Raw genomic sequence first — 25064 nt, forward strand, 5'->3', positions numbered from 1 at the left:
GGTGTGGATCAGTGAGTCGATGTCTCGCTCACTCTTGGCATACAGCTTGATGTCATCCATGTAGAGGAGGTGACTGATGGTGGCCCCATTCTTGAGTCGGTATCCGTAGCCAGTCTTGTTGATGATTTGGCTGAGGGGGTTCAGTCCTATGCAGTGTCCATCAAATGTGGCATATACCAAGGAGATATATATATATATATATATATATATATATATATATATATATATATATATATATATATATAGCAGGAGCAGCAGGAGGTGACGGATTAGAGTGGGTGGAAGAGGAGGTCACTGTTGCTGGTTGTACTGAAAGTCCACCTTTATATTCCATTTCTTAGGTTATAAATCTCTTCCACCCAGAAAGAACAAATAGAAAACTGCACTGCTGAGTGTAATTAATTGACTTTTTCCCACAAACATTTCACTTCAACCTACTTGCTTTGTTTTTTCTCCTCCACAAATTTGTGTTTCCTATTTGGTAAACCTGCTGTAATAAAGAATTACATGCTTAACTGATTAATCTTTAAGGACACTTGCATCTTTTTGTTTTAAAGGCTTAATTATATATATGTACATAATGGTTCCTCCTACTTATCCTGCTATTGTACTGTTGCGAAATGGTGAAGAACTACTTCTACTGGTATGACAGTCGACATCAACATAGATCATACTGAGCAGAGACACCTGCTACCTACTAATTACATTAGCACTCCTCTACAGTACTCCCTAATGAGTACAGGACAGCAGCAGTGGGCCCTGCAGCTACAGGAACACACCAAAATGTTTGAGATGTCCATTTGACCTAGTCTCTAGATACCAGTTTAATGGGAAGAAAACATCTGTGGGAAGAAAACGTTATTCATTAATACCTGCACCACATTATACAAGACCCAAACATTTAATTTTCTTTGTGCCAATTCTAGACACGCTAAGTCATATATGATTTCTGATATTTTTAGTTATTCCTTAAACTTTACCCCGGTATGCAATATTACCATCTGCCTAAAATAGCTTGCCATGTTGTCCTTTTACTGCTTGATATTTTGGTGCATTTAGCACTTTTTTTAACTTTTATTTCTTAGGTCAGAGATTTAACACCCTATTTTTTAAAAAAAAAAATCTATTGCATCACAGGATTTATACCACCATCACTTCAATTTTATAATTTTTAAATTTTTTTTAAACTGGCATCTGGTAATGAAATGCTATGTTTCCCAACTGTGGTTTTCAAGTCATTGTGCTTTTTTAGACGCAACACCTACTGCCCACCCACCTCCTGAAAAACAACTTTGAGCAACCCCAACTCCTGATTTTGCCATTGCAGTTTATTTTGAAAAGATTATAAAGTGGAAACTACAGTCACGTGTGAGCTTAGCTGTTTTGTTAGAATGACAATGAAGAAAGAAAGATCCCTGACTAGCAGAATCAGCAGAAGTACACGTCTCTGTGCCCCAAAGCCTCAGTTTCATCAGAGGGTTTATCAGCTGCAGTATTTGGGGTGAGTAAAATTTGATTCCCCAAAGTCCCATTTGTGTTGACAGGGTCATTATTTAAACAAAATCATGAAACAGGCAACAATCCTAAATTAGAAAGCAGCAGCTAAAATTAGCAGTTGTTAAGACTGCATTCAGCTGTGTAGTGACACTTGTGTTATATTAGGGGGTTGAATATTTGAAGAAAAATCAAATAATTACCAAAGAAATCAAAGGGTGATTTTACTTAAAAATGTTTTAAATGATTTCTACCATAGAAAAAGATCTTCATCTATGTGAATCTGCTTGTTCTTCCATGGCATGAATCACCACTTCTGTCACACTTATTGATGTAGCTGCGTGACAAAAATCACGTAATTTTGTTCTCCTAGCAGCTTCCGGTGCCCCTTCTCGACACAAGGACCTGGCCGACTTTTTTCTCACCGTGGTTTGCATCAGCTATTGTGTGATTGGTCAAACGCGGTTGAGAGCACGTTTATGTGGAAAAGCTGGTGAGCTTTAATGGAGTCATTTTGCTTCTACTGCTCTGCTGAGAAGCAGCTGGCCGAAGCTCTTAGAAAACACACGTCTTTACAACTGTTCCACCGCAACTTATAAACTTATGACCTTAAAAAGATAGTTAATTGACAAAGAACTTGTGGATGAAGATATCACAAGTACTGTGCATGGAGGAGACACAGGAGGCGCTCAGTGGTTGTACTGGTCGGACAGCGTAGGGACACGTTCTCTATTTTCGCTCATTATTGTGCACCATCTGTTGGAAATGGCGGCAGTCTTATTGTGAGAAATTTGCAAATGCCAAATGGTGTATACTGTCTCAGCCTGTTTATTAAAAATGTCTGGTAATAGTAAAGGAAGCACAAACTTGTACGGGGATGGAAGAGTGGAGAACCCAGCAGGTAGAAACCAGTTCCAGGACTGTGAGAGGTGGGAGAAGATTTTAGGAGTTCTGCACAGAGTGTCTTGTGGACTATGAATGGGGTGTGCGAAAAAGAACCCCTCACAACCATATGATCGCATGCTGACTTCTTGACTTCCTATGTAGTATAATACAACCTGTAACAGAGGTTGATGAGTTCTTTGTTGGTTTTCTTTTTTCATAACAGTGTTTTACAAGACGTGGTTGGAAATGTTTGTATTTTAAAAAAACTGATTAAACATGTCCAGGTTTCAAAATATCCTCTTCTTCTCTTATTATGATACCTCAGTAAGTGTAAAGAAATTTCTCACACAAAGGAATGCCTGAAGTCAAACAATTACTTTTTTCGTTTTTTTTTGTTTGTAATTTAACAAAACACCACAACAAATGCCAACCTAAAGTGAAATTACTAAACACTAAAGTCTAATCCCTACCTAGCCATTAGCATTTTAAAGTGAAAACATGCTGTTCATTGGTTAGTACAGAATATAAGGTTTCTTGGTTGAAATATAAACTTCTGCTACTGTTAGCAATGTCCCTCTTGTAAAAACCATAAAACCAGATACAGATAATGAGTATCATATGTCTTACTGCCATTTCATCTTAGACTTATGACCAGGGATCAGAGGATGCTGGGAAATAAGAAACCGGTCTACAAAACTGACTTTCTTCTGCTTTTAAACCTCTTATACACGCACACACAAATTTTTGTTGGAACATATTTTGTTAAGACAAAGAGACAAATTTATATTTGGAGTAGACAGGTCTTATTGACAGCATTATTACTCACTACATTATTAAAACACAAAACATAACATAATAACCCAAACTTTATGACCATTCTGTTGCAGTATTATTCATTTAACAGACATACACCGACATACCTTCAGGTTCTTATTGCTTATGGGTCATTAGGATTCAGGCAGGTGTCATCAGACAATAAAATTCACATTCTGTAGCCTTTTCATTAAGATTATTGTGTAAACCAAAGTACAATCTGAGTGCAACACTCAGGCATATAAACAGACCCTAAACCGAACCAGTCTACATCCCTGCAGGATTTAAAAAAAAAAAATCAAACAACCAGCAGATAACCCTCTGGTGAAATCACAGTCCTATCCCTGCAGGTAATAAATAGCCTCTGCTGAACATCATTTTGTGACAGCTTTGTCCACTGTGGCTGTACTGTGGTTAGAATAACACCACGCTGTTAGCCTGCAGTTGTGCTTCCTTTGTTATTATGAATGAAGAAGATGGGTGAAATCTCAGTTTTGATTTTCCTTGTTCAGTTTCTGAAAGCCATGCAAAAAAACATCTCCCAAAAACCTGAAATATTGAAACCAAATATTTCAATAAATCATCTACATTTTCATTTTAACTTATGTTATTATGTATGTATTTGCATATTTTTGAAAACGCTAACTGTACAGTACATACAGTGTGTCCCACTGGTGATTTATACAGTGTGTAATTGTGTTGATGGTTTACTTGTGGATTTTTTGTGAAGACAGCAACTGGGACAATCCCAAGTCCAAAACAGGTTTCAACATGGAGACCATAAAGTAAGGCAGCACAATAAAAGAAAATGTGTAATTGGGATAATATTGTTGAGTACTGCAATGACAATATCAGCTGCAATAAATTCACGTTTTGATGATGCATTTAGGCTAAAGGTGGTATTTCACTGGGCTGTGACTTTTGGCGCCTCAAAATATGTAAAAAAAAAAAAAATATATATATATATATATATATCCAGAGTAGTGTTGACAGTATGCAATTGGGAATAAAGTAGGTAATTCTCCAGAAAATTCACGGAGAATGTGCATGCTAATAAATGATACCAACTGAACAAACAGCAGACATCTGAACTTGATTCTCCAAACATTCTTCAGAGCTAATTATTAAAAAAAAAAATATATATATACTGAATTAGATTTGCAAAATAATCAAAAAGTGTACTGAGTTTGAAATCACAACTTAGAGTGCTACTTTATTTGATTACAATAAAAGGTCTTAAAGTGAAATGCTCTGTAAAGTATAAAATCTGAAAAGTCTATTAAAGAGGGAAAAAAGACATAAGGGTAAAGAGAGATTATCTGTAGCTTTAGTAAAGTACTTTAAAGCCCAGAAAATATGATTTTGCTGGAAAACTAAACATACTCAGTGGTAAAAAATACTTAATGTCTTTCTAAATCATTAATAAACAACAACCTGCTAACAGTTAAAGCATCTAAACACTAAGATTTTTTTCCTACTTAAAGATGAAGTTATTTTCTTTGTAAAAAATCACATTTCAGTCATGTGGAATTTAAACTGAGATGACATTTATGCTGCTTGTACAAGATCTGTTTTTTTGTGCCAAGAATAGCTCTGCCATCTGGTGCACGAGTTCACACACACACCACGAATTAAAATACAATCCTGTCATTGAAAGGTCAAACACAACGCATAAATGTTATGCACCTTCATACAATCACATCACTCTTCAGACTGCTTTAGTCTTCTACTTTCATCACAACTGACAATATTTTTCACTTTTGTTCCATCCTGCCTGCTCTTTCTGGTGTTCTTTTCTCTCTTTTTTTTGGGAAAGGACAGGATTTGAAGTGTCATCACCAGCTCATCTTGCAGCTGGGAAATTGATTTCTGGCCATTAATCTTACTTTGATGTCTTCTTTCTGACTGGGAACACAAGTGATGTCCACTCTCCAGACAGAAACAACCTGTGTAGTGCTGTCACTTTTACTTTTTCTCATGTTTGAATACTTTGCTTGCTTGTTTTTATGCTTTGTCTCCTTTCTGTTGTTATTTTGCACCTTCCTCAGATGTCCTGATTGTTTTTGCATGCTTTGGAAATGATTTCCAGCATTTTGCCACAGGATTAACCTTTTGCTGCTTGCTCATCCTCATCTATGGAAACCCTTGCCATTTACGCCACTAGTCTGGACAATGACAAGAGGGATACTGAAGTGGAGATGAAGTGAGAAATAATAAGCACCGGATTATAGGACAAGGGGGGTTAAAAACAGAGAAGAATGAGGAGGCTCGGTCCTTTTCCTTACAGACGGCCTTGTGTCCAATGAGGCAGCAAAGACTGCCAGCACTTATCAGTTCAAAAGCCCAGAGCAAGAGTGCGGGAGAAAAGGGAAGGAGGGAAACAGAGGGGAGGAGGAAGCGCTAATCTGAGGAGAAGCATCGAGGGAATATAGGCCAGTGGCCCATTTTTCACTGAGGAGAAAAGAAGATTTGCTGTGTGTAAAAATAGAGCTTTTGATTCAGACATTTTCATCTTACTTTAAAACAATCAATTGGATTGGTAATTTAACCACTTTTCATATCTTTCTGTTGTTTTTCTTTCTAATGTTTCTTAAAAGAATGGTTCAGATATTTAAAAGTGGGCTTCTGTGGAAAGGTTATGAACAATTAATATCTTACCTGTTGTAGACAGCTGTTTGAATGACCCAAGATTGGAGAAATAGTGTTTAAGTCTTAATGAATTGACAAGCTAATGGCTAGTTCAAGTGGGGCAAAGTCCAAAGTGGATTAATGTTGTCCTAAAACAAATTAAATCTTTAAAAAAATATTTGTGGTTTTCACAAATGTTGTTTTATAAACTTTTATAGTGCTATCAGTTTCACATTACAGGGTTATTCTAACAGAATATATATGACACCCTAAGTTGCACCAGGAGGGCTACAGCTAGCTGGGTTCTACTAAAAGTGTTTGCAAATAATAAAATAATTATTTGTTGTTCAGATTTCCAGTTTCTATAGTTTCTCAAAAGCTCTGTATCTTGAGCCTACCCAAATACACCAAAAGCTGGATTTTCACACATCTCTACTTTGGTTTGGTTTGATTCTCTATCCTTTTTTTTTTCATGAAAACCTCAGTTTGCGTGTAAAACGAAGGTGTGAACACAACAACAAATAAAATCTCTGGTTTTAAAACTATTTAGAGTACAGAGGATAGGCTCAAAATTGACATGATTTTTATCCCAGGAGAAAGTCTGTTAGCATGATTAATATTATTGTAATATTTCCAGCTAGTAAATCCAACAAAAAAGAAACCTAAAAACTGGTTTAACCTGTTATTTTTTTCTGTTGAGCCATAGTCCTTTCTCTGTCTGTAATGTGGCTTTGTTTTCACTCTACTCATTATTCAGCATTTACATATTTCCCTGTGCTTGACTGAAAAAAGTTTCCAACAGAGTGATCAAGTTAACAACAGTAAACTTAAAGGAATAAAAAAGAGAATATTTGTAATTAAAAATTCATATCCATATCTGCCTTGTGGTTCAGGGTTATATGGACTTAATGACTGAATCATGGGCAGACAGAAAAATATGACTAATAGAAAATACATTGCTGGACTTAAGCTTCTTTTGCATTGATTTTAGAAACAACATCAAAACTAGTTTTAATTTTCAGGGCAACAAATGTGAATAGTCAGCTAATGACATCAACTGTAAGCCATCAGGTTTGAAGCTAACACTGATTTTATGCACAATCAAAAAGTACATTTACGGTAATTTCACATATTCTTCAAACACCACTTTTCTTGATTAAATGTCATAGTAAATTAAACCTTCAAATAATCCCAAATTCAACCAAATTATAGCTTGATTATGAGCTGAATGTGAAGCTGATTAAAGATCGCTCAAGAGTACTACAGAATACAGCTGCTGGATGGCAGCTATGGCTACTTTTGTTCGACTGGTCCCTTTTTGATAACAAGAAACAGCTTTAAGTTTGACCATTAGGGCTGTAGTTTGCCAACCAATGATTACTTTTACTTTTTCATCAGGTGGAACTCTGTCCCATTTTGCTATATTGCCCTAGATTGCAAAACATTTACAACCCAAATTTCAAAAAGTTGTGACTTTGTGTAAAATATAAATTAAAAACAGAATGCAATGATCTGCAGGCAAGGCAGTTCAGCACCTGGACTCATCTGCTATGAAGCCATGATGTTGTAATGGACAAAGAGCTTTGCATGACAGAGCTTTAACCAGCATGGTTGCGGATGGCACAGCGATGTTCAGTGACAACAATTTGTGGAAGTGTTCCTGATCCCATGCAGTGATGTCCAGAACAGAATCAGACCTGTTCTTGATGAAGATCTAATCTTGACCTTCAGCCTCTTGAGGGATTTCTCAAGATTTTTAAAATCTTCGGCTGATATTATGAACTAAGGGTGATGGGATATTCAAAGTCTTCACTTATTTGTACCACATACTTTTACAACCTTTAGTTGTCCCTATTCCAACTTCTTTGGGATATGTTGCTGCCGTAAAATTCAAAATTTACCTTTTTAATTTGTCTTGTTTCTTAGTTTAAACATTTGATATGTTTACTATGTTGCATTGCAAATAAAACATGGGTTCATAAAATGTGCAGATCACTGCATTCTGTTTTTTAAATTTGACAATTTACACAGTGTTCCAGTTTTTTCAGAATTAGGGTTGTATGTACTGTATATGAACACATTCTTTTTTAAATTGTTACTTAAATAATTTTTTTTTTCATAAATAATTTCTAACTCTGGATAACCAAAAGGTTCAACTGAGTGGCTATCAGTGGAATTTGGTTTAGCAGAAGTCTGAACCATGTGGTTGGACTGATCTTTTAATCCTGCAGCTGCTATCATGGAAGCAATCAGATTTCGCTGTCACTGTTTCATAGGCTGATTTACTGTTGCTGTCATTCGGATGAGCGTTCACATAACTTCACCAATTTATACAAGAAGTTACACCAAGAATTCTTGTATACCTTTGTGCTTTTATGCTAAACCAGCTTTACTACTTTCTTTCTTTGTGGATTTGCAACAAAATCTGAGAATGCGTGTTTACATGCATGGTTGTATTCTAACTCCCTCTTATTTTTCCCTAAAGAAAAACAGCATGGCTGAGGAGTGTGTGTGGGCAGGACAAACAGTGGATCCAAGTGACACACTCGCACACCAACACTATGAGCACTGTGAGGATGTGTGTCTGCATACAGATACCACCTTTTTTTTTTTTTCTGAAAAACCAGAGGGTAAAGGTCACTGAATAAAGGCAACACCAAAGTGCATTCCAAGTGGATGAATCCAAGAGTGAACTGGAATAAGGTGAAAATATGAACATTTGAGTAATGATGCCATTAAATGCATGAAACTAGTCAGATTTGCTGTTCAGTTCAAAGCAATTTCCAGTACAAACTGTTCAATAACTTAATTTTCATTTAATATGCACAAATGGAATCCACATTTACACAGCATTATATTGCTCAGGAAACCCTGAATTGGTTAACAAAATGCATTCAAATCATCCTCAAAGCTATTTAATCTTTACTTCCTCCTAACAAAATACATGAAATAAAAAATAGGACAATAACTAGAATTTTGTTGCCAGTTATGGTCCAAAGTTAAAGTAGAGACACATTAAAGTGGTCAGAAATATGACCGCGATGGCAATTATAGTCTGAAAGAAATGAGAAAACAAAATATTCAGGGAGTTTCAAATAGTGTTTTTGAGCTGTGGAGACCTGGCCAGGACTGAACAGCTGAGGCTTTACTTCCTGCTGTTACCATGGAAACACTTCCTGGCTCCAGGTTTGAGGCAGCACAAAACAAACAGCCACCGCCAAGAGAGGGAGACAGACAGAAAAGAATAAAGACAGAGAGGGTGAGACAGGGTGAGTACACAGAGGGAGGAGGGGGGGCAGCAGCTGGACTTCCCATCAGGAATTCAAACTGAAGCTAATTTCTTCTGGTTTGTTCCTCTTCCTCTTTTTCTACCTATTCTGCTGCTCAGGCCTAAGCTTATGAGGGGCAATTTTTATGACTCTTTTAACAAATGAAATAGATGAATAGGGAGAATTTACCATAACCAGAACAGAAAGTTTAAATCACTAAATAGATTTAAAACCATAGGATTTGTGGACACCACAACACTCTCTTTGAACAATATGCCTTTATGTTAAGTTACTTCTAATAACAATATAATAACTGACTGAGAAAGCAGTGTTTTCTCAGCTTGCCATGAGCTTTTTGAGAAAACAAGCTTGTTTTCTCTATCTCCTTTTGAAAAAGAGTTGTTTTATATGCCTGAAAAAAGTACATGTTTAGCTAGCTATTAGCCTATCCTGAAGATTTGCCTCTTTGTCCATACTTTGTGCTCTGAGTGATGTCATGACTGATAAGGTTCTCTTAGGCAGAACATCACTTCAAAAATGACTTAACTGTCCCTCTCAGAGTTTTATTATTACAAATGTATCTTCATTTTTGTATTTGAGATAAATGTACTTTGTCTACAAAGATCTTCTTCAGTTTGACACATTTCATCTGAAGTTTTGTACCATATAGGACATGTATGAGGACAGCAGGACAGTGGTGAGGTGTGCTGTAGGAGTGACAGATGGCTTCATTGTGGAGGTGGGAGTGCATCAAGGATCAGCTTTGAGCCACTTCCTGTTTGCTCTGGTGATGGACAGACTAACAGATGAAGTCAGACAGGAATCCCGTGGACTATGATGTTTGCAGATGACATTGTGATCTGTGGTGAGAACAGGGAACAGGTTGAAGAGAACTTGTAGAGGTGGAGGCATGCACAAGGACAAGGAATGAAAGTCAGTCATAGAAAGGCAGAGTACATGTGTGTGAATGAGAGGGAGGCAGATGGAACAGTGAAGCTACAAGGTCAGAGGTCACAAAGGTGCAGGACTTCAAGTACTTAGGGTCGACTGTCCAGGAAAACAGGGAGTGTGGTAAAGAGGTGAAAAAGAGAGTCCAGGCAGGATGGAGTGGATGGAGAAAAGTTTCAGGAGTGATTTGTGACAAAATGATGGCAACAAAGGTCAAATGAAAGGTTTACAAGACAGTAGTGAGAGCAGCTGTGTTGTATGGCTTGGAGACAGTGGGACTGATAAAAAGACAGGAGACAGAACTGGAAGTGGCAGAGCTGAAGATGTTCAGGTTCTCCTTGGGAGGGACAAGGATGGACAGGGTTAGGAATGAGGTCATGAGAGGTACAGCACAGGTTGAACGACTGGGAGATAAAGTTAAAGAGGCCAGACTGATGGTTTGGACATGAGCAGAGGAGGGACAGGGGGTATATTGGTAGAAGGATGTTAGAGATGCAGCTGCTTGGAAAAAGACAAACAGGAGATATAAGGATGTAGTTAGAGAGGACATGGAGGCAGGTGGAGTGAGGACAGGGGATGCAGAAGACAGAGTTAGATGGAGGAGGATGACTCTAATGGATGACTAATGAAAAGGGAACAGCCGAAATAAAAAGAAGAAGAAGAAGATATACAACACAAGCTTATAAAAGTAGTCACATAGCAAAGTACAGAAAAAAATAAACTGGTCCAACTCGAATCAAATTACATGTTGCCAAATCCAGTTATTTATGGGTATATAATAGTTTTCATACCTGCAGAAAACAAACAAACAAACAAACAAACAAACAAACAAACAAACCTACAGGATCACACCTAATAATCTGTTTTAACAATTTTCCATCACTATGTTCTGATTATACTTTTGGCTCCTGATTTCATAAAAGATTACCTGAATTTATTAGCGAGGACAACCCTCAAACCATGTGTGCCTCATTCATTCAATTACTAAATTACTTCTCATTACATTACACAAGTACTTACTTGGACTTACTACAAACACAAAGACTGTAAATAGCTAATCAGCCCAGCTGCAGTTATGGTGGCAAAGCTTTGCTGATCTAATGTAAAGGTAAAACAATCACGGAACTTTGCCTGGATGGATGGATGGATGGATGGATAGATGGATGCAGAAACACTGACTTAATAAAGTGAAAATAGGAAACTTTTATTAATGAATTTATTGTGAAAGTTGAACATGTATAACTTTTAACTGAAACAATAAGATTATTTACTTTATATGCTGTCAAGTTATTCCTTTAAATAAATTGGAATTGGCCGATATCAGAGTAACCGGTCAGAACTTTTCAAAAAACAGAAAAATTGGTGCACCTATGTCAAAGTATAAATACAATAATGATGCTTTCTTTTAAAAGAGTCTGAAAGATGATGTATAAAGAAAGAATAATAGGCAAAAATCATATTTTTGTGATTAAAAATCTATATTTTGTTTAAACTGTCTTAATTTATTGAATGATAGGTTTGAAAATATTTTGTGTTTTATTGCTGTTATTGCATTCTCAGGTTGGGTTTGATGTCCACAGTGAATACGAAAATGACTAAATAAGTAGAAACAGCTGTAGATGTAGAGGAGAAGGAAAAGCAGAAAAAATGTCACTGGAACTGAATTTTCCTTAATCCAAATTCTAAGAAAAATTAATTATGGCTGCAGAAAAACCCAGATGGTCTAAAGACTAAAGCCAGAAGCAAAGCTGGTGTGTCCAGATGTGGTGGAGAGAAGCTAAAAACACCTGGATGAGATTTGGATGCATGAGAAATGAACACTTCTCAGTAATTTCAAGAAAAAATTTAAAGAGCCCTCTTATGTGTCTCACAAAAAGGTTTTTTTTTTTTAAATTTAACAAAAGGTAAATTTGTTTGGGACAATTCTAGTGACCCCTCAGTGACATGAGTCAGATCTATGAAGGGTAACACCTGTTGTGCAACTCACCACTACTGATCTAAGTATTTAATCCATTTAAGTTCTGTTTCAAGGCGACTAAGATCACGCTCACTAACCCTCGGCACAGTCAGCAGTCAATAAAGACCATTTATTCTTCAATGTAGTTTTTACCTTTACTTTTGACTGGAGGTTGCACATGCTATTGACCTTCCTACATTTAAAAAAAAAAACACTTTCCTACAAAACCCTCCAGGTATGTTTTAGGCTGTAGTCACTGTCAGGATGTTTTAGTATAAGTCAGGAGTGTCAAACTCCAGGCCTCAAAGGCTACTGTCCTGGAAGTTTAGGGTTTTTCTGCTCCAACACACCTGATTCAAATGGTTTAATTACCTTCTGACCAAATCATCAAGTTCTCCAGAGGCAGGTCCACGAGTCATTCATTTAAAGCAGGTGTTTTAAAGCAAGAACACATCTAAAACATGCAGGAGAGCGAGGAATGGAGTTTGACACGTGGTACAAGTAGTATCTGTAGCTCTTTCTCCAGTATTATAAAGGTTCATCAAAGTTTAAAGCAATGAATAACAAGAACATGTCTGAAAAAATCTTGAAGGGCACCAATTTAGCTACTGCTTGAAATTCCAAAATATATACATTAACTTTTTTACTCTACAGCCCAACAATAATTTGGCACTGACTTTTAAAACCTAAGCCAGGGGTAGGCAATCCTGGTCCTGCAGGGCCACTATCCTGCATGTTTTACTTCTTTCCTTGCTCCAACACACCTGTTAATCACACATTGATTCAAATCAGGTGTGTTGGGGCAGGGAAAGAAGTAAAACATGCAGGACAGTGGTCCTCCAGGACCAGGATTTCCCACCTCTGACCTAAGCTGACAAAATGCTGACAATTGATGAATAAACAGTGTAAGAAGTGGCTCATTCGGGTCTCCATGGTAACCACACACTTGTGTCTATCAGTCTCTGGCAGCATTCTTAATCAGACAAGCAGGCAGAAATGCAGAGTAGAAAGTAGGCCTCAAACAAACAATAATTGTACAAAAACTAGAATGAAAAAAACTGTGATAATGTGTATACTGTATGTGGCATGAATGCAGTCCAACCACAAAGCTAATGAGTGAAACAGTTTCTAAGTTGATAGCATTATGTGGTACAAAAGCTCATTCCTTGACGAAATTGTAATAAATGTTTGAGTTTGCAAGTGACAGATGTTTGATCTGAAAACAGCCTTTCTGAACCCTAAGATGCAAGAAAATTAATCGACACATCCACATTGTTTGGCCCATGTAAACCTTTCAGAGTGCAGCCACTGCTTTTCATGTCTTCTTTTATGAAAGATGACAGAACCTTTCATCATTACCGTCGCAAATTAATCCATTCCCAGAGCTGCCTTGGGTTTACTGTCAGATTTCGTTGTAAGGCCATGTGGCTTTTGTGACGCAAAAAAGATATTCAAAGCTAGTAAACAAACAGGAAATAAGTTTAATTCTTTCACATTATTTTCACTCATCAAATGAGGACATTTTACATGAACAATAATTTGGACTGATCTTCTGTAGCAGTTAAAGACAAAGAAATCATGGCGATGTATTTGCATCGTCGATGCTTCATTAGCGTTTGGGCTTTATGGAAGATAAAAATATCTCTGTGCCTCTGGGAGGAGAGAGAATGAGGAGGGGAGGGGCTTTGTGTGTGTGTGGAGACAAAATGAGGATTTTTTTTTCCCTGAAAAAAAAGCTGAAAATTACTGATCTGTTCATGCATATAAACCAAGGCGAGATCACAACATGCATGTGATTCTGAGCTGAAACTTTCAGGGAAAATGTGAGAAAAGGTGCAAATCACGAGCTGACGTCAGTGCCTTTAGAAATCTGAAGGTAACATGATGTAAAAAACATCTCTGGTCCAATTTCTGCCCTTTTCAAGCTGATTCCCCTCTTTACTTTTTCATTCTCCTGCTGCTTTAATCAAAGCCACGCTGCAGGCTTTTTATACGCCTGTGTGTGTGTAATTAACAGGACACCCAAAAACAAAAACAACTTTATAAAAACCAAATGTATAAACCCAGATTCATAACAAACTTTACAGCTTTCAGTTTCATTCACACATGGTGACATACTGCGTGTCAACCTGTTCTGACTAAACAAATGACTCCACTAAGCATCATTATGCCAAATTGCACCACTTTCAGATCCAACCATTGCTCTGCAGCCTGCAGGAAGATTAGTGTCGTAACGAACTTTTAACAGCTACTGTAGCTTTCATGTTGAATAAATGAAGATGCTAAACTCCTTAAGCAGCAGATAGCAGAATAATCAGCTAAATCCAGAAACAGAAGCTTTAAACTTTAACCATATTCATTTAAATACTAGCAACCAAAAGGAGCACAGGTAATGACCCATAAAGAGTCATTAGACAAGAAAAAAAAGATTTTGGTTTTTGTGTAATCATATCATTGATGACATGTACCTCGAGCTTGTAAACTTCAGTGTGCGTGTGACCATAAAAAAATCAACTTTATTAGAGATAAACAGGTTATGTTCTGGTGAGGAACACTTATTTACTGTTTGTGATGGACTTGAAGACCTCACAGTGTTACAAAAAGAAAAAAGGAGAAAGCATAATTTTGCACAATTCAATTTATTTACACTTTTCCGTGAGGCACAACCAACAGTCTGAAAGAGTAACATTCATTTCAAACTGTGAAAAGCAGAGAAACACATAGGCTGTTTGAAAGATGGTGTAAATACACAAGTACTCAAGCAATAGAAGTAGGGATAGGCATATAAAAAAAAAAACACTCTTCTTTTTATTTCTTTTTTGTTCTGCTCTCGACATAGGCGGACCAATTTTTCTTCTCTCCATCCCCTCCATCTGCTTTTTAATTGTCTCTCTTTCTTTGGAGCCTCTCGTTGCATAATTTCCAAATTAAATTTTTATGGATCTGGTCAGCTGGTCTCTCAACGCAATAGACCAAATTTTCTCGATGAGAAGGTTAGGCACAGGGGAGCCCTCTTGCCCTGACTGGACATTTTCAGCTTAACACACCTTGGATTCCTGGGGAAAGTGAAAGATTGTGTGTTTTTCTAGAATGTCGGTCGAGGATGTTAAAGACGTAAACATAATTGGATTTTTGCTTTTTGGGCTTGGCGGTTTCCTGGCTTTTCTTGAAATTTGGAAGACACGGGCAGCTGTTCAAAGCTGGCCTTCCCCCAGGACACTTGTGAATTGGTGCCGGCTCCCCTCCCAAAGCTGGCTGATAAAACTTTCCATCACTTTCAGGTCTATGGCAGACAGAGGCCTATCAGGCACAGTATTTGTAGGCGTTCCTCACCTCAGTCTCAACGTCTTCGCTGGTGTCCTCTCTCATATCTCTGTCTATGTTGCTTCCTCTGTCTCTCTCTCTCTTTTTTTTTTTTTACACTTACACTTAGTTGGCCTTTTAAAATGTATTTCACTCTTAGATGGCCTTTAGTACTCATAGTTAGTCTTACCGTACCTTTAGTTTAGTTCTGTTTATATCATGTCTGATTTTTACACTGACACTTTTAGTTGGCCTTTTATCAAAACTTTTTTTAACTCTTAGCTGGCTTTTGGTACTCTTAGTTAGCCTTCCGGTACCTTTAGTTTAGCTTAGTTTTAACTTGATATTGGTGTGTGTTTTCATGATTTCATTTAGATTATCTTAGATTTAATTTAGATTATCCTAGCTCATATTTTAGATATTGTTGTGACTTTGTAGGCAGTAGTTAATGTGTAAAAAACACACACTGACTGGAAAAGCACAAAAAAAGTCATAATGGTCACATTAATTCTTATTTGGCTATTTCTTTTTAAACTTAGAATATTCAAAACCCACCTCCAATACCTAAACAGAAGTGGTGTTTTGTGAAAAAGTTATAAACGATTAATATGCTTGTTGTAGACCGACATTTTTGTTTCCTAAAATCTTGAGTATAGATGGCTCCAAAAGTTAATCAGTACATCCAATGATTACTTTCTAAAAATATTATTAAAATCTGCCCAGTGAATCATAAGATGTTTTGTTAACAGACACTCAGGGATGAGTCCAGTAGGTAATGATGTCGTGATTTTAAAAATAGATTTCACATAATCAGTTAGTGCTAGGAGTAGAGTTGGAGATGACTATCAGCAATTACCACACCAAATTTTAGCAAAGTTTCTGTAAAATTGCTTCAGTTAAAAGCATTTTACCATCTGTTAGGGTCACTGAGCTGTGGTGGTCATCTTGAATTGGGTTGACCTCAAAGATTTAATTAGTTGTAGAGTTACATCCAGTGATCACTTTCTTAGAGTTTTTATAAATTGTGTTTAGTGGGACATAAGTTCAGCTTATAAGAATGATTTTACAATATTAACTGGTCATTTTTGGGGGGTCTCTTTAAGTTAAATATTATGTTGCTATACTTTATATGGTGTATCACATTAAGAAGCTTTTATCTTCTAAAAAGCTTACAAGCTAAAATAATTATTTGTAACTCATTTCACTCTGCTCTAAATCCACATAAATTACAATTATTATTTAAATAAAAATCAGTCTAAATATAAAGTGAAGTTCTTGCTCTAATAAAGCCAAAAAAAAGGAAAAAAACAACAGGTGGCCAGGTAGTGAAGCAGTAAATTTAATTAGGAGCCTCAAACGTTCAGACACTGTCAGCCTGCAGGGAAACACTGTCAGACATTTTGATGGGTCGTCCAATAATCGAAAAAATCAGGCTGGTTTCTCTTGATCATTAGATGACCTGGTGGGCTGGCGGTGTTTGTGTGTGGAGTGGACACATCAAAAAAATGTGGGGGAGAAGTTTGACAGAGAGGGGGAGGTGGTTAGGGAAAAGCAGAGACATTTAACTACCGCAGAGCGTCATCTTCCTTTCAGTAAGCTGTGACTTGTGCTTGAGACATGTTTACAATGAAGATTAGGTCCAGATGGGAGAACAGTTACTAACACCATTAAATTTCCTCATGGAGTTAAAGTTCACATCAGGACAGGAGAAAATAGGTGAAGATAAACTCGATCTTTATGGTCAGGAGCAAAGCAGAAACACTGTTTTCCACTCTGAAACCTAATTTTAGTTTTCATTTCTGTTAAATTCTCATTTATCTTGTTTCTGATATGAAGAAATGCAACAAAATCTCATTCAAATTTGCATGGTGAGCTGTCTAATTTGAAGAACAAAAAAGTTATTGAGCTTGAACTTGACTTTACCCTACTTTTAAAGATTAAATCTGTTTATACTGTTTCCATGAAACAGTGTCACATAGTGAATTTGACACCTTAAAAAGGAGAAGATCTCAAAGCCCTGAAGGACAACAAAACAATCTCTCATTATGTATACTAATATGGATGCCAATGCAAGTCAGGTTTATTAAACTAATGCACTAATTTTTTTTTTATCTTATTTTTGATTTTCAATGTGTTGGTAACCAGTGCATTATGATTGTTTGATTGATTGTTTATGTTTTAAGTTTTTCCTCTTCAACGACATTTCCATTTTCCAAATTAAGCCATTTTTAACTTGAACCAAATTTGTTACTCATACTGTATGTCCTGACAGTTACACCTTGTGTTTCATTTAAAACATAATTGCAATGTTTGGTAAAACTTTGAATACGACTGTCATTTCCATTCTGAGCCTGTTCAGAAACAGGATAAAAATAGGTAAAATCTATTTTGCTTCTGTTCTACTTGCAGTTACTCTTTAGATGACATCAGTCATGAGCTAGAGTTAAAAAGAAAGAAAAAAAAAAAATCACACAAAAATCATCTCAGTTTTTTTTCCACATCCTCTCTGTCTCCAACACCTCTTCTTCACTAGCCTTCATCTCATTATTTTACTCCTCCATTCGCCCCCGAACATCTCCAACACCTCCCTACCCTTCCTCTTCACTTTCTAAACCATCACATTGCTATTTTTTTACTGCACTGCTCACAGAATTTGTCCCATTTTTGTTTTCACTTTACTCTCATATGTTCCAGTCTTACTTCGGAGAGCGACTTTCTGAATTTGGAATGCTATCATTTACCTGTTATCTTTTATTTTGTTTTCCTGATGTACAAAGATCTTTGATAAAAATGCAAATACAATCAAAATATCATTGTTTGTATGTTTCAGAGAAAAAAAATCTGTTTCCATACAAAAAAGTTGTGTAATTCATAGGAGATTGCAAAAACATATACAAACTACAGTTATTTTGTTCATGGATGCTGTGATCATGGACACAAAGTTTTTCTTTGCTTCTCAAAGGGATCTACAGAAAAGATCTGTTTTCTGATCTCTGCCACAAAATACTGAGCCTCTGAAGCAGCAGTTCTTTTAGGACTTTTGGGGATTTTGCTCTTTAGAAAAGTTGAATGCCCAAAACAAAAAACATCTCCAAGACCACATCTTAAGAGTTTTTCCAAGCAGACACAGCAATTAAACAGATTCAAAAGTTGTGGTTGCAAATCTACTGTAAAGTTTACAACTTGATGATGGTAGTGTTACCCTTTCTATACACCTACTAAAGAGGTATCTATATATTTTTTCAAAATGGTTGGCATTGATGGGAGATATGCAGAAAAAAAAGGATTTTTGTAAATATGACATCGGCTATATGTTGAAGTCTAAATAAAAAAAAATCAACCTGGTTACCCTACGAAGGAAGTTAATTTCAGGTGCTTGTTTCAAGGATCACACTCTTTCTGTTATGATCGATACCTCATGGCCATTGGTGAAGGTTGGAATATAGTTTAACCCAGGGGTGTCCAATCCTGGTTCTCGAGGGCCACTATCCTGCATGTTTTACTTGTTTCTCTGCTCCAACACACCTGATTTCAATCAATGGGTGATAAACAGGCTTCTGCAGAACAAGAAGATGTAATTTAACCACTGAATCAGGTGTGTTGGAGCAGGGAAACAAGAAAAACATGCAGGATAGTGGCCCTCGAGAACCAGGATTGGACACCCCTGGTTTAACCAGTAAATCAACTCTCTCTTCATGACAACAGACCAAAGCAACGCCCTCATTACTGCAGAAGAGGCTTCAATCTGTTGATCCATTTCCTGCTCCATACTACCGTCACTCACAAACAAGACTCACAGATACTTGAACTCCTTTGTGTGAGGCAGTGATTCATCCCCAATCTGGTGGTAGCATTCCACCTTTTCTGGTTGAGAAGCATGGCCTCAGATTTAGAGTAGCTGACTCATCCCAGCTGCTTCACACTTAGCTGCAAACCACCCAAATGGACACTGAAGGTGATGACGACAACAAAACCACATGATCTGCAAAAAGAATGGACGAGACCCTGAGGTTCCCAAACCCGGCACCCTCCTCTTTACCACTGCACCTTAAGATTCTGCCCATGAACACCACAAACATGATCAGAGACAAAGAACAGCCCTGGCACAGTCCAACCTGCACTGGGAACAAGCTCGACTTTGTGTCGAGGATGTGGACACAGCTTTTGCTTTGGTTATACAGGAACCGGAACTGGAACCCTTAAAACAAACCCTGGCAACCCACAGTCCCGCAACATTCCCCACAGAATGCCTCAAGAAAAATGGTCATACCCTTCTCCAGATCCACAAAACATATGCAGACTGGAGAGTCAAAGTCTCATGACCCCTTTAGCTCATTTCAGCTGTGGCAGAAAATACAAACACACTGTGGAAAGCAAAATTGTATTCTGCTTATTCAAGGTCAAGTCCTGGAGGTACGAGGTCCATGTGGAAAACCCAGACATCCCTCTCCCCAGTGGGACTCTTCAACTTCCCCTGTGGAATCCCGAGATATTACTTGGCCAGAAGGTTATGCAATCCATCCAGTGAATTCTGGATCTGCCTTGGGGTCTCCTTTTAGTGGGGTGTGCCAGGAAAACTTCCCAGAGAGAGACGTCCAGGAGGCATCCTAATTAGATACTCGAAGAAAAGCACTCTGAGATCCCCCAAGGTGATGGATGATAGATAAATATTAAAGTAAGAATATTAATTTTATTATTCTAATGGCTTTCTGCTTCAGTTGATGTACTGCTTAAACAGACATCAAACACTGAACACCCAGTCAAGTGAATAAATAAATGAACCTAGAATGTGCTAACAAAACTGACAGACGTTGAAATTCTTAAATGTTCAAGAGCACTAAAGGTTTGTGTTGACTAAACATCACTAAAAACTATTGACATCCACTCACTAAAATCCAGAAATTATGGCAAGCATCCATCCATCCATTTTCTTTACCCGCTTCTCCATTTCAGGTCGCAGGGAACTGGTGCCTGTAATGATCACGTTTGCCTGCCTCTTGCCATGTCACGTTTGTAATCATGTTCATGCTTGTCACCTGCACCCCTCTCCTGATTGCCCTTCCTACACCTGGGCCTCGCCCTATATATCCTCTTCCTCAGCTCTCTTTCAGTGCCAGATTATGAAAGCCCACCAGCGAGTAATTTTCCAGCATCTTCGGACCGTCTGCACATGTTTTGACCCCCTTCACGTTTCTCAGATTCACCCCTTCGCTTTACCCCTGTCGGACTCTAGCCGGATCTCGGACCACTGGGCATCGACCCCTGCCTGTTCCCCGGACTTGGACCCCTCGCCTGCCCCCTTGGCTTCGTACTTGGCTCTTGGATCTCCCGGTTTTGACCCCCGCCCATCCAACCTCGAGCTTGCTTTTTCCCCAACGGCCTACCTGCTGCCAGCAGTGGTCCGCGCTCCCGAACTGCTCTCGGCGATCGCTCCACGAGTTTTGGTTTCCTTCCCTCGCCTCGCCTCCTCCCAGGTTAGTGGAACTCCCGCTTCTTGTAATTACTTCCTGGTTCGAGTACGGACGACTGAGGTGTTCTTTCTCTCCCCAGAACGACGACCGGGGACCCTGCGGCTGCTTGTTGCTGTCGGGTTGTCAGTAAATAAAGACGTGTTAACCTTTCACTCCTGTGTTGTGGCTGAATTACCGGGTCTGCCAACTGATTCTTGTCAGGTGCCTATCCCCAGCAGGCACTGTGCGAGAGGTGGGGGCCACCCTGGGCAGGTCGCAACTCCATCACAGGGCCACACAGAGACAAACGAGACAAACAACCATTCACACTCTCACTCACACCTAAGGACAATTTAAGAGTCACCAATTAACCTAACATGCATGTTTTTGGTCTGTGGGAGGAAACCAGAGTACCCGGAGTAAAACCATGTGTGCACAGGGAGAACATGCAAACTCCACCCAGAAAGGCCCCAGGTCAGGAAGCAATCCTGCAACCTTCTTGCTGGGAGGCAACAGCTCTAACCACTATGCCACTGTGCCACCATTATGGCAAGCAAAAAAAATTAAATTTTTTTTCACAACATCAACAAAGTACTTTATTTATAACCTGAACAACAACAAAAAGTTGAAAACCTGTTTGTAACTTTAAGTTTATGGAAGAAGTAGAGGAAGCTTTTGTTATAAATGTACTGCTTGAATTCAGTTTATATTGATGGGGATAATGGGACTAATTATTTCTTTTTAGTGGACCCTTTTTGAGGTTTGTGGTCTCAAAGCTGTCCTGAAACCTTCAGATTAAAAATAAAACTGCAATCTGGTCTACATCAAACGTAACCACAGTGGTGGCCTTTTAAACAGCAGAAGATATTTTGATTGCAGCAGATAGAGGAAAAAATCTGCTGTGTCTCTTATGAGGCTTTTTTACATTGTACTTCCTCTCCTTCTCTCAGCAATATGCAAACAAAGACAAAGAGACCAGCACAAACCAAGCCACTCACACACAAGGTCAAAATCACTTATGCAGACATGCAAAGCAACGGTGATAAAAAGCCCACTTTGACTTTGATAACAGATTACACTCCCTGCCTTTTTTTTTACGAATAAATCCTTGCATAAATAACTTCAAGAAGCAGACACTAAAAAAGGCAAAGAAAAACAATACAGATCCTTTTGGCTACGGACTGATCCCATAAAGGGAAATGGAAATATGCTGCAAGAATGTTTTGGCAAAATGGAAAGGATTATTTTTCTGCTTCAATCTAAGATTTAATTTGCTTTATTTTGTTTTCTTGTCCAGGTTTTCACTGCCAAGTGTGTATCTGTACCTGAAAGACACCTGCACAAACAATCATTCTCAACAATTTCAAGCTGATACTGACGTGTGAAAATTTTGCCTTCCACAATGTGTTTGCACTTCCTGCTGTTGGCCTGTGGTGCTCACGAGCGTGAAGCATATGTGGCACGTCAACACGAGTATTACACTGTGATTCTGGGTTGGTTCTGCCCTGCATCGATGTCTTTACAGCAGCTGTTGTTTCAGCTGTCAAGACTGAGATGAAAAATGGAAGGAATGAATGGCAAACTTCTTAAACATTTGTTGGACATCAAAAGGAATTTTTACTGAATTTTTACAAAAAACTTTCATGAACCTATTTAGGGCACATTTACTGTATGTAATCAAAAGAGTAAAACACTGCAAAAAGATATACATGTGACCATACAATAGCTACTAATGAATGCAAATTGACTTATATGATGGAAAAAGCCATTAAAATGTAGATTTAAAAAAAGGCTACAAAATGAACACTGCAAAACCACCAAAAGTTCAAACATACATTTACAAAACAAGAAAAAGAAAAATTGAGCAAGATTAATAATAAAATAGAAAACCTGTGACCAGTTTTGTAACAATTTAATGACATCTACTGACATGACAGCATTGTGGTCCCATTTACACTGGATGAGGACCCCACTATACCCTCTGTATCTTATTAGAACGTAGCAGGTTCACTTCTATTCAGGAAACCTCTTTCAGGGTAAAGACAATCATACACTACAACCACAGATATCATATCTGCACTAGGTCTCCATGACTTTGTCACCATTACGGTTGTAGCCTGGACATGAGGCCACCATGGCCAGTCCTGTTCTAAAATCTTGATGATCAAACCACACTAGTGCAAGTAGGCAGCACATCATGAACACACTACCACCAAGGTCCCCATTTCTCCACTCAGGACCCCAATACACTGCCAGCATGATGATAAACCACCACTACCTTGCTACATACATTTTGTGCATACTCAAAATCATTGTAGATGTATCACAATGTATCACACATAATGGGGAGCCTTTTGCATACATGCCTGAAGACCTCATCAACACCCTGCAAAGACATTTTGGCTGTTTTTTTACACACTTGTGGGGTAGTCATCTAGTGTGAAAATGGTCTAAAAACTTCCAAAATGGTGAAAAATTTTGACGAATTAACTTTAAAAAAAATCAGGAGACAGGTTAATTTCACTAAAGTAACTTAGAAATGTGTGTCATTCACCCTAAGAAAAAAATGGCTATACCAATATTGAGCTAAAGTTTGATGTGGTAGTAGCTAAGACTGATACCCAACACATACTTTGAGTGCTACACATTGTGCAAGATATTCTGTTCAGTTGCACCTTAAGTTATTTTCAAGATTTTGACCAAAATGCCTACGCTGTCATTTTTCATCATACAATGATTTTAGTTTAAAATAATTCTGTTATGAAGGTGATATGCATTCCTACAAGGAATGCTAGATCTTTAATTTTTCTAAGATTTTGTAATCTTTTTAACACTTTGTTTCATAGCCACTGGCATACCCTATTAAAGTTTGAGCACATGTCCTAATTAGAATTGCATGAGCCTAAACCATAATTCCTTCACTAAAAACATGCTTAACTGTTTACAGACAACACACACATGAAGATGCACACATAGTACCACAGCAGGCCGTGGTCCGGATGCCTGCATTCTCCATGGTGATAATGGGGCTGTATCCCACTGTAAAGTACAGTCCACTGAGGCTGGCTCGGCTCCAGATGGAGAGGCAGCGAGGAATAGGAACAGGATGCCATAACCTCGACTCACACAGAGGGCAGGAGCCACAGCTGCCGACACACACACTTACACACACACAAAGGGGGAAACGGGCCTATGCAGCCATGCCTGTAACATCCCACATGAATACTTATTTGTACAGAAAACACACACACAGTATGGTTAACCGAAACAGAGGCACATTAACACATACATTATAGTTTCATGCATAATGGCTGAAGTGTTAATCAGTAAAACTGTAACATAACTGCTCTACTGACAACACATTTACTGTGTACACCTTCAGATAAAGCACTTGCTGTAAAGAGTGTATCTGTGCAGCTCTACTGTCAGACATTAAGGAGAAAGTAAAGGTGGCAGAGGAGCTGCGGGGCAGCACACAACTGGGAGTGGGAAAAGCTGCCATTGTTGCATTTTTTCCTTTCCATATAGGCAAAAAGAAAGACAGTGGAGCCAAGATGTTAGTGAAAATTTGTCAACTCTGGTCTGCACCATTGCTGGTACACAAGCACAGGTGAGAGGACACAGTTATTCGAAAAGGATGTTATTAAGACTGTCCCAGTGCCTTAAAGCATTACTTTTTGACAATAAAGCTTCTGTTTTCAACACAATTTTTGAGTTGCTACACATTCCACAGCTTTAGCAAAATAATACAAAAACTACATCAATATGTGCGGCTCTATCTGGAAAAGTATGTTATGACTTTTGGTAGCAGTATGACTAGGGTGACCAGATCCAAACCAGCAAAATGTGGGACAAAGAGTGTGTTTGTGTAGAACATGATAAACATTAAAAAGTTGTCAAAAACTTTGACATAATAAAGTAAGCTTTTAACCCTCTCAGGTTCAAATTAAGTTTTAGTAACAGGAAAAATCAGATATTTGGGGAAATTATCATCTGAGTAAAATAAGGCTCATAAAATATGAATGTGGAGTAATTAGGTATATGCAATTCTCTGTTGCAAATCTGCAACATCTGCCTTGAGAGGGTTAATATCTCAAGCACTAAAATATATTGAAATTTAAATATCAAATTACTGACAAAGCAATAATTTGATATAAGTGTAGGGCTGCAACAACGAATCGATAAAATCGGTAAAATTCGATAAATAAAAGCGTTGGCAACAAAATTCATTATCGATATGTGTCGCGCAATTTATGCGTCACTAACGTTGTCGCAGAAACGGTGACGTCACCTGCAGCGCGTTTGCTGAACAAACTC

General features: G+C 38.0%; 1 protein-coding gene across 1 annotated transcript in view; it reads right to left on the reverse strand.

Moving 5' to 3' along the window:
• The window catches only part of LOC108245286 (proliferation and apoptosis adaptor protein 15), a 56830-nt gene that overhangs the window by 15230 nt on the left and 16536 nt on the right, over nt 1–25064 (reverse strand). The window lies entirely within an intron of this gene.

The sequence above is a fragment of the Kryptolebias marmoratus genome, linkage group LG7, assembly GCF_001649575.2.
Source record: "Kryptolebias marmoratus isolate JLee-2015 linkage group LG7, ASM164957v2, whole genome shotgun sequence".
Lineage (NCBI taxonomy): Eukaryota > Metazoa > Chordata > Actinopteri > Cyprinodontiformes > Rivulidae > Kryptolebias > Kryptolebias marmoratus.